General features: G+C 40.0%; 1 pseudogene; it reads left to right on the top strand.

The window, feature by feature from the left end:
• The first annotated feature begins 2,238 nt into the window (after positions 1-2,238).
• LOC130683262 (keratin-associated protein 4-8-like) lies at positions 2,239-6,366 on the top strand (annotated as a pseudogene).
• Positions 6,367-10,980: the final 4,614 nt, after the last annotated feature.

Genomic DNA, 10,980 nt, shown 5'->3' with positions numbered 1-10,980 from the left:
TGCAGAAAGCACTTGCTTCTCTTTAGTCTCAGGGGCGCTGGTTGCGGGGACCTGCCCACAGGTTTTGCTTTTCCGTTTCTCTAATATCCAGCACCCCATGCACCTTGTGTCTGTGTTCCGGGTACAGATTTCTAGAGCTGGTTGTTTAGCAGTCCTGGGCTTTCACTCTCTCCCCGTTCCGACTCCTTTCTTCCCACTGGGTTCTGGGGTGGGGGAGCGTTCGGGTCCCTCCTGGCCTCAGCTTGTATCTTACCCCTTTTGTGTGATGTTGAGTTCTCGCAGATGTAGATGTATCTTGGCTGTTGTACTGCATCCACTGGTGTCTCTTTTAGGAATAGCTGTATTTATTGTATTTTCATAAATATATATGTTTTTGGGAGGAGATTTCCTCTGAACTACTCACGCCGCCATCTTCCCGTCTTTCCCCTTGGTTATTATTATATGACATTTTTTCATGACCCATGGAGAATTGCCCAAGGAGGAAGAGTTCCCTAAATATTATGAATCTTCTGAAAATAAAGGATAGGATTGTCCTACTAGTTAAGAGATAAACCATAAGAATTTATTTCCAGTGATGGGAGAGTCAAACATCAATAGCATCATTTAACTATGAATCATTTTCCAAGACAGAGTACATCCTCTGGTCATCTGACAGTTCAAGGTAATTTGGAGAAGAGATCAGAGCTTTTGTTATCACCTACCTTTTTTCCCTTGCCTCTACTTTTATATTGAGATATTCCTCTGCAGATAGATGAAACATAAATGAGGAATTCAAACCATTTTTTAACACATTTTGAATTAAAAATGTATTTTAACAAGGTTTTCATTTGGGCTACACAAAATTCAAGAACAGATACATCTACTAGTTGCAAGCAACTCCACTTGGGTATCTTGTGTCCTTCTTTAGGGGACTGAAATCTACTGTAATGACATAACTTTTTCTAGGCTGAGCTCCAAATTTGTGGACAGACCCGATAACAAATCTGCCCTGGGGACACTATATTTACATTTAGTGGTGAAGAAGGAAAGGTTTCAAAGCAGTTAAACTGACAACTAAATATTTTGCTCTGAATTGCAGTTTAAAAATACAAATACCAGTAAGTATATTAAATGCAGGAACAAAACGGACAATGACTCCATCCTGTATATCGGCAGAGCAAAGCAAAGTAAGATTTTAGATGCTCTATATTTTACATGCATAACATTTTAGATGCTTAGCAATTTCCACATTTGTAACCTTTTGAAAGAAAAAGCCTCTTTCTTGCATGGCAACAATGTGGCTCCTGATAACAGCTTCATTTGTTCTGACCTAACTGTGAGCATAGATTGCTGGTGACTCTACTGCTGAGGCATCCTGATCTTGGCTGCAAAGGTGGATAAACCCCTTTTGCAGATCCAGCATAAGGAAACAGTGTTACTGAATCATCCTGTCAAATAATCTGTGGCTACTCATTGAGTCAGAATGGAGTCACAGCAGAAATGGGGTGGGGAAGTTATTATTTACTTCTGTGTCTCTGTCCTGAGAATGGCTCTGGCTGAAGAGTGGGAATCAATACATGAATAAAGAACTCTTAAGTTTACTAGCTTGAAAACTTGGACCAATAGTAATTTGTAATAGGACTGGATAATTGGGGTGTGGCTTTGGAAAAATAACAGAATAACTAATTCTATTTTGGACAAGGTAAATTTGAAGCCACATGTCTTAAACCAGTTTCACTTCTTCGCTTCTTCATAAGTTACAAATGTGTTGTGCTGGCACCAAGCCACTTTGCTATAGTGGACTGAGGTCTGATATTTCATGCATTAGTATAGCCATGTTTGTGTCTATTTAAAGTACTGTCCAAATAGAAGAAACTGTGGCTCCATGTCTCTTTCAGACACAAGAAGATAAATGGAGGGTCAAAGAGTTGGCTTGAACTATGCTCAGAGTATTAATGACACTTGGGCAAGTATAAAAGGGAGAAGAGGAGATGATGCTGAAACAAAAAAGAAAGGCAAGTGATGCTTTTAGAGATGAAGCAATGAAAATTACATAAATATCCATTTTAAGTACCAAAGCTAACTGCATCAAAATGCTACAATCAGAATGTCTGATCATTTCTCTGTAAACATGATATACATTAGCAAGAAAATAATACTGGACAAGATGATGACGGCTCTCCAGCAGGATTTGGGAGACTTCTACTTGAGAACTGCACTCTTCTGAAAACCCACTCAGAACCTCCACCCTCTGACACCATGGTCAGCTTCTGTTGTGGCCTGTCTGCTCTGACCAGGGCTGTGGTCACGGCCTCTGCCAGGAGACCTGCTGCTGCCCCAGCTGCTGCCAGACCACCTGCTGCAGATCCCCTTGTTGAACTTCACTCCTCTCCACCAGCCCTGAGTCAACCAGCATCGTGCCCGTGTGTCTGCCTTGTTCTCATTCCCTTTGTCCACCGCACCTTGGGCCTTGCCCTGGGCTGTCACTATGTTTGTTCATCCCTTCAGTCATACCACCAAGCAACTGTTTAAAAAGCAGCAATTCAGACTAAATACCATTCAGAACCTCCAAGTTCTGGGCCTATAACCTTGGCATTGGGTCAGATGACCACGTGTCTATACCACTTCATGGGGACAGGCTCCCAGTTCTACAAGAGTTGTTTGTGGCTTCGCCTTCACAATGAGTTATGTGTGATGGAGAGCATGTATCTAAAAAGTACTTATTCTCTTCCTATCAGAAAACTTTGTTGCCCTGAATTATTTTTTAGTGTTCATTATGAACTGGAGATAAGATTAGATTTCTGTCATGTGAACAAAGAAACTGATTTTGCACATTAATCAATGCCTGTACCAAAGAAAATACCAAAGAATTAATTTTTTCCACAAATCAGATTGTCCACCTTACCTGGCATTAAGTTTATTGAGAGAAAACAAGAATGTCCTTTTTACTATAATTGAATTATTGACCAACTAGCAAGATCCTTGCACTATTGGGCTCTGGGAAGCTCAAAGTTGAATGAGAGCCAGTTTCCATCCCTTAGGTAACTCACAATGAAATCTTGAATTGAATAGGAAGATATTTGTCGGCAAGAGTACATCAATAATATTGGTGAGAAAGAGGAATCTGTTCAGAGAAGAGTATGTAAGGATGGATTCCTAGAAATAACATGTGCCAAGTTTGAAAATTCAAGGGAAGGTGTACAAGTCACAAACACATAAGGCAAGATAAAGTGAAGGAGAGAATCAGATGAAAGCAGAGTATTTATATTCTTATAAAGGAAATCATTACATTAAAAAATATATCAAGAAAACACTATAGTCATTTTGAGGAGGATGGGGGTCTCGAAGCTGTTTTTCTGCCTTCAGACAGAGAACCAACCATCTCTCAACAAGCAAATGACCACACCACTGTGGCTCAATTGGATCAGAATCCTAAGCCTATGAAATCTTGTCTTCACTTTGATAATGATTTCTCACTGATATATTATTCATGTCTCCACAATATTAGCTTCCCTGTTGCCATAAGCACTTTGGTTTACATTCAAACTAAATGCAAAAAAGCCTGTTATAAATACATAGGAAAATGGTAAAACCACAATCAGAGCACAGACTTCAATGATATTATTTCAAAATTTGTCATTTGGAAAAGAAAAATAAACAAGAATATAGAGAATTTCAGTAGAACCATTATCAACTTAGGTGTAATTGGATATTTATATGCAATTTGGTGCCTAAAAAATTGTTTCCATAATTTTCCTATACACCCAGAGCATTCACAAAATACAAAGGTTACAAAAAAAATCTTAATAACAGAAATAGTGCAGGTCTTTTTCTCTTAGCAAAATGCAATGAAATGAAACATCAATAACTAGAAAACAACACAACCAAACATGTTCTTGTACTTTTTTCCTTCCTTGCTGAAAAATTCAGTCTAAAAGGCAATGTGCTGTCTGTATGGAATAGGGATGACCTGTTTGCCTGAAAAGTGTGCTTCATTTCTTTTTTTTATTGAAATGACTTTAAAGTTATAGAAAATTGCAAGAATAGTTCAGAGTGTTCTTTGTGATGAAATGACACTCCATCGTGCCTATATACTGGTGTGCTTCCTACATCAAGGTCATTCTCCTATATAACCACAATGAAATCTGATCTTTTGTTTTTTATAAACCATGCTGAAAAACACACCCTTAAATTTATGTCTTGAAGCACATGTAATTGTGTCTCTGTTGAATAAGTTTCTATAAGTGAAATTTCTCAAAGGGCATGCATATTTAAAAATCTTATGGGTACTGTTAAATCGCCATTTAAAGAAGTTGGCCCCATTTAGACCCCTCTGCTATCTGTGTATGGGAATGTCTGTGTCCTTATAACCTCACCAATTTATTAAAGTTTTAAAAACTAAATATTTTAATGTGTCCTTCCATACTATTCACTATTTTATCCCCAGAACATAGCACAGGACCTGGCGTACAGTAGGTGTCCGACAGATAGTTGGATGCATGGATAACTTGTTCAAATAAAAAATCCTGAGACTGAACTCTTTCAAAAGCTTAAAAGGCATTTATATGTCTTTTCAGTGAAATGACTGTTAATATTCTTTACTCTGTTTTCTGTACACAAATGATAGAGAACATGCAAATTCTAACTCTTCAGAATCACTTGCTGCCCCGTGAACACGCTGTGTTCTCCTGTGTCTCTGTGCTCTTGTACATCTCAGCATTTCTGGCTCAAGCTCATTGTCCACCTGTCCCTTCTTGTTCATTCAGGCCCATGTCTAAAATCCCTTTTCTGCAGTTCTAAATAATTGGTTAATCTGTCTAACCATGAGGGATTCATAGCATTCAGTTTTCTATACAGAAATTTTCTTTTTGTTGTAACTGTTTGATTATTCACCTCTTTCCCTATTCATACTGAGCTTCTCAAAGGTGGGGACTATATGATTTATTTAACAAACATGTATATAGAGTTGGGTTTGGCCATGCTGTGAGCTAGGCCTGGGGGGTTACAAAAAAGACTCATTAGTATGGTTTCTTAGAAAGATCAAGAAAAGTGCTGATAGGACAGTGCCCCCGGGATATGAGAGAAGGCTTACCTAATGGAGGGGGTCTTTGGGTGGGAAGAAGGGTCTGTTGGAGGAGCTGATGACACCTGTGTCTAGGAGAATAAGTATTATGGGGGTTCATACGTAGTGCCTGGAATAGAATAGGGGAGCTCTCAACCACTGTTTGCTGAAAAGACCTGTGGCTTTTCGGGCTTCAACCCAATCCTTATACAATCCTGTACACATTCTGAGTGTTGAATACTGTGAGGTCTGTGACTCACTGTTGAGCTCAAGAGAGTCATTCTATTCTAAGGGCATATTACACTCCTGGGAGTGTGAGGTATTATTTAACCCATGAGTTTGCTAACATATTACCTGAATCATCAAAAAAAGATTAGGGCAATATTCTGAATGTCTCCTACACCCTTCGAATCTTTTGCTATGATATTCACACAACAAAATCTCATTAATTTGGACACATCCCATTTGTGGCACGTGTAGGTTCGTTTTCATCTGCTCTGATCAGGGCTGTGGTCACAGCCTCATCCAGGAAACCTGCTGCTCCTCCAGCTGTTGCCAGCCTAGCTGTTGCAGGGCCACCTGCTGCCGCCCCACCTGCTGTGTGCCCAGCTGTTGTGTGCCCAGCTGTGGTTGCCCATCCTGCTGCCAGACCACCTCCCGTAGAACAACCCGCTGCCATCCCAGCTACTTTGGTGCTTCTTGCTGCTGCAGTGGCTCCTGCCCTGCTGTGGACTTGAACGGCCTTACCCTCATCCTGCAGTCCGGGCAGAGAGCACCTAACCCAACAAAACACGTGGTACTCCCTGATGGCCTGACCTTCAAACAGGCCCATGGACTGATACGGAAACCTTTGGCCTCTATATTATTATTTATTCTCTTTTGTAGGAACATCTCATCACCAGTGAATCAGAACTTACAGATTCTGCATTAAGTTGTTTTAGATTCCCTAATTCTGATGCAAAATACAGGCATCTTCAAATGTTCCCCTTCTAGATTTTTTCTTTCTAATGTTTTTCTATGGAATTTATTTTCATGTGGAATTGCTTGAGGTTCCACAATAAAACTTTTAAGCATTGAAAGGCACTATTTCTTATTAATGAAATGTTCAATACATATTGCTATCTCTTTTTCTGCTCAAGACAGGAATACATGTTCTCAGGGGACCCTGTAATAGAAGTATTAAATTGGCACTCACCAATGAGATTTTTATCTAGACCATAATTCAGTCTCACAGCAGAAATAAGAAAATGTTTAAAAGGAAACATCTTTGAACCTACTATGTGTAACATGAGAGTTATGCATTATAATTGCTACCAAAAAACCAAAAAGAGTCCTTAGTAAACTGTAATCCATGAATTGATTTAAACCAATTTAAATAGAGGCAGCGCAGTATAGAGGATAGTCCATGGAATTGGGAATTAGGGTTAGATCTGAATTCTGATGGTACTGCAGACCAGCTGTGCTCCTGGACATGTTACTTAAAACTCTCTCAACCTAGGATTGCTTTTCTCTAAAGAAAAGTTCACAATACCCACTTATCAAGGTTGTCATACATCATTAGTCAACAGGGAAATGCAAATCAAAACACAATGACACTTCACCTCACACCTATTAGGATGCCTATATTACTAAAAAAACAGACAGCAAGTGCTGGTGAGGATGTGGAGCAAAGGGATCCCTGGTACACTGTCGGTGAGCATGTAAATTGGTACAGCTATAATGGAAAACAACATGGAGGTTCCTCAACAGTTAAAAACAGAATACCATTTCTGGGTATTTATCCAAAGGAAATGAAATCAGATCTGGGATACCTGCACTCTCATGTCTATGGCAACATTATTCATAATAGCCAAGATATGGAGCAACCTAAATGTCCATCAACAGATGAATGGATAAAGAAAATGTAGTGTATATGTACAATGGAATATTATTCAGCCTTAAAAAAGAGGGAAATTGTGCCATTTGCAGCAGCATGGATGAGCCTGGAGGACATCATGCTAAGTGAAATAACCCAGACACAGAAAGACAAATACTATATAATCTCGCTTACATGTGGGATCTAAAATCAGAGGGTACAATTGATCAGTTTCGCAAGATAAATAAATTCTGAAGATCGACTATATAGCATAGGGCTTACTAACAATACAGTTTGTATATTTCGAGGGCATATCATATGTGTCTCACACCTAACAAAGTAAAGATAACTTTTTCAAACTGTAAAGAAAATTGTATGTGTCTGATGTTAAGACAGCAAACTAGAGTTTTCAACATTTTATCTCATATCTACAAGAATCTCTTCATTTCTTAAATAATTTGATCAATTGAAGGGGAAAACTTAAGATAAATATTCAATGGGATAAAAGTTCACAGTAGACAAAGGCATGCTCCCTTTTACCTCACATTAGTCTCATTTTATAGTTCATTTTAAAATTAATACAGGTTCACAGGGAGTTGGAAAGGGTATAGTAGCATCCTGGGTACCCTCCACCCAATTTCCCCCAGTGGCCACTTCTTGTATAATTATAGTACATACCAAAACTCAGAAATTGACATTAGTACAATCTATAGAACTTGGCCAGATTTTACCAGTTTTGCATGCATTCATGTTTGTGTGTGCGGTTGTATGCAATTTTGTCATGTGTGTAGATTTGTGTAACTGCCATTGCAATCAAGATACAGAACTGTTCTGCCTCCATAAGGCTCCCTCGATCTTACTCTTTTATAGCCATACCCACTCTCTCCCACTCATGATCCATAACCCCTGGCAACCACTACTCTGTTCTCCATCTCTACACTTTTATTTCAAGCATGTTCTACAAATCGAATCTTATAGTATGTAACCTTTGGTGATTGGCTTTTTATACTCAGCATCATTCCCTTGAGGTCATGCAAGTTGTTCAGTTTATCAATAGTTTGTTTCTTTTTATTACTGAGGAGTATTTTAAGGTATAGATGTATCCCAGTTTGGGTAGTTCAGCCATTCACCTGTGGAGGGACATCTGGTTTATTCACCAGGAGAGGGGCAACTGGCTACTTTTAAGTTGTAAGACATACTGGTCTAATGCTAATACTCTTGGATTTGGTAAATTTGCCTTTATTTTCTGTATTTCTTATTCCTATGGCTTTTAAAAGTTTCATCATAAATCTATGTTCTTCTTGGATTAAACCGTTCTGATATTTTACTCTTCTTTTTTTGCAAGAGAATCACTCTTTTCTTCTGGGAATCTAAATATCACTTTCTGGGATTACCATCAGTTAATGTCTCAGATTTTGAAAGACACGCAGGCATGAAGCAGGCAAAATAGGTTGCTAGAAGTATAGAAATATAGGTTGTATTTATTTCTGTTGCCTACTTAGTTATATTCAACATATAGTGGGTATAGGTGGGATTTATCACTAACCTGGGAATATAGCTGTAGGGAAAAATAATCTTCCAAGAGTTCTGTATCACTTTCCTAACTCATAATTTATCTCAGGCAGGTTATCTTTTGGGCATGTATGCCTGGTTATTTGAGTTCTATCCTTTGGATGAGCACAAAGGTCATTTACTATATCCTATAAAAGTGACTACTCAGAAAAGTGATTTCATATGACTAAATCAGAGAACTATTATGAATTCTAAAATAAAAACATGAACATAGGTAGGAGGAAGCATGCAGAACAATGAATAGTCAAGTGAAAGAGATTTGAAAAAATAGTCATAAATGTACAGACTCAAAGAACTGAAAGTCACGTTAGAGAGACTTTCAAACAGTAAGGTGTGACACTGCATAGAGTCCAGAAATAGACCTAAAAGCCTATAGGAATTAATACAAGCAGCAATTTAAAATCATTAAGGAAGAAAGGATTATTTTTAAAGTCCAGGACAACTTGTCAACTTTTGGAGAAAGAAAGAGGGGAGGGAAAGGAAAGGAAAGGAAGGAGAGATACTATTTCATTCACTAAATAAAAACAAATTTCATTTGGATGAAAAACTCTATATAAGAATGAAGCTGCTCCAATGCAGAAAACAAGGGCTACAACTTGACTCCCACTCTGTGGTTCTATAGCAGACACTTTCCACTGCCTCCCTATAGTTGGCACCCCCATTCCCTCTCTCTCTCTTACCCCATCCCCACTTTCTTTAGATGGTAGGTGGAGATCCCCTGTTTTTAAGAAGGATAAGTTCCTCCCCCAGACCACGGGGATTGATTATTATTGGTCTAAACCAGTCATAGCAATTTTGCTTCTTTTGGACAGTGATAAATTGGTGAGGGCATGGGTGCATTTCATTCAGTTTTGGCCAATGAGATACAAGGAATAATCTATAGGGAGGACTGTCCATGCCAAATAAAAAAACAATGCCCCACTAAGAGAAAGCCTCTGTCCTGATCCCTTTTTCTTGCATTGGACACAGATGTGAGGTGTGAGGTGCAGCAGCCATCTTGGGAACATAAGGCAATAAGCATGAAGACAAATGTCAGCATGCTTAAAGATGGCTGAGATGAAAGAGGGAAAGATACTTTGACCCTGTTTACAATATCATTGAGCCTGAGACAATCAACCTCACATTTTCTGGTAATGGGGGAAACAAACCCCTCTACTTGAAGGAACTCTAGCAGGGCTTTCTGTTACCTGCAGGGAGAAAATGCCTGAGAAAGACCCTTTCACCTTATCTCTTAACTACCCTTTGGCATGCCCAGGCTAGGTTCTAGCAAGCCCTTTTAATGGGCAAGGAAGCTGAGCTATAGATTCCATATGGTTTAAATGTCTTTTAAACCACAAGTCCTCACACACTCTGGATCAGATAGAAAAGCAGGCATTTTCTTTGGGTAGAAATACATTCTCTAAGCAAACACTGGTCCAGCATATTGCACGGTCCTGTGTTTGTCAGAACATCAAGTAGCCCTGCAGGTGGCCACGGTCTGGGAAGCCCTGGCTGCTGCCCCACTGGTTCCTCTGGGGCTTTGTCCTAGGAGAGGTGCTGGGGCTGGTGAACAGGGAGGGAGCGTGGCGGGTCTTGACTATTCAACGGAAAGTATCCCCATTCCAAGGAGAAAAAACCCCTGCTGTTGGGCGGCATTTGCTGGAATCAGAGCTCTCTTCAATCCGTCTATGGAAAGGAGTGACTGCATCCTGATTCTTGGTGTACCCTGAAGCCCATTATCAAAGTCAAGCCAAATTATGGAACACCAGGACCTTGTTCCCGTCTGGGTTTCTGAAGAACAGGGTCCCACATCCAGGGCCCCCCACAGTGGAGCCAGGGTCCACTTTAGAGACACAGACACCCTCCCAGCCCGTCATCCTGGCTGGAGCTCTGCCTGCTGTAAAGGAGGAACAAGCAGCTCCTAGAGGCCAGGAGGCCCTCCTGGAAGAAGACGCCCCCACCCAGGGGCCCTGAGGATTCGGTGCACACAACACTGTGTGTTCAGGAGCTTATTCTCCTGCAGTAACAAATCAATCCCACAGTGTCAGTGGTTTCACGTAACAATAAAAGTTTACTTCTTGCTCTCAAAGAAAAAAAAGAATGCAACTTAAAGTACTAGAAGAAATCATGAGGGATTTCCAAACAGAATCTACAGCTTATCCTAATACCCCCACACACACACCATAAAGGAAAAAAATAGCCCATTATTATAAATAAAAAATATCTTTAGAGTCATCAGTAGGCCTGAGTCATCAGGGCCCCTCAGGGACATTCTTTCCTCCCCAATCCCAGGTCTTCAGGAAACCTCAGAGTTCTTCTCCTACGCCATAGTGGAGCTCTCTAGGACCTCTGCTCCCAAAACAACTTGGAAACTGCTCTTGTTCCCTCATCTTCCTGTGACAGAAGAAGTGGCTGAGGACCTTTCCAAGAAGATGCTCTATTTGGGTTCATCAGTTACACACAGTTCAGGCTCAGAACACCACTCCAACCTCCAAGCTGAGGTCCAGTGGGGAGCCTACACTGTTGTCATCCT

The sequence above is a fragment of the Manis pentadactyla genome, chromosome 4 (genome assembly GCF_030020395.1).
Source record: "Manis pentadactyla isolate mManPen7 chromosome 4, mManPen7.hap1, whole genome shotgun sequence".
Taxonomy (NCBI): Eukaryota; Metazoa; Chordata; class Mammalia; order Pholidota; family Manidae; genus Manis; species Manis pentadactyla.
The sequence above is the reverse complement of the archived record's forward strand: the minus strand, read 5'-3'. Positions and strand labels throughout refer to the sequence as shown.